This window comes from Nannobrachium achirus (genome assembly GCF_963921795.1).
Source record: "Nannobrachium achirus genome assembly, chromosome: 2".
In the NCBI taxonomy this organism is placed as follows: domain Eukaryota; kingdom Metazoa; phylum Chordata; class Actinopteri; order Myctophiformes; family Myctophidae; genus Nannobrachium; species Nannobrachium achirus.
The window spans coordinates 20905695-20906279 of NC_137811.1; positions in this window are offsets into that span (position 1 = coordinate 20905695).

Here is a 585-nt window from a genome sequence, read left to right on the forward strand (position 1 = left end):
AATTCATGTTACTACCATTCTACAGTTAATGTATTTTTTATTATGACATTTTATTGAAAGAATAACCCCTTGAGATGTATCATCTCATTTTCGAGATCCCTAGTAACTCTGAGGACCCTCTGTTGAGACCGATGCTTTTAGAGAAATAATCTGTTTACAGGAAAGTACAGCTGAAAAAGCAGTGTCACTGAGGCTTTTACCACAAGGATAAGGAAGTGCTGATAACGGCCTAGCAGGAAACTGACTGTAGAGAACAGGAAAGCACAGACAGGGTGGCAGATACAAGTGCCAGACACATGCAAGCTGAATGACACTTCCAAATTCAGTTAGATGGTTGTGAGTAAATATCACATTAATAATAATCAAACCGTGAAAGATGACATTTTTGCCTATATAAGTTTGAAGAAAAATTATTGTATGTCTACATTTTGCAAGTTATCAATGTTGATTATATATATATATCTTACATATAGTATTGGTGAAGGGGTCCATGGAGTGCCAACATGGAGTGCCAAATGGTATGTTCCCTATTCCCAGCAAACCAGTTATCCTAGAGGCTCCAAACTTGGTACACGTACTGCTCAG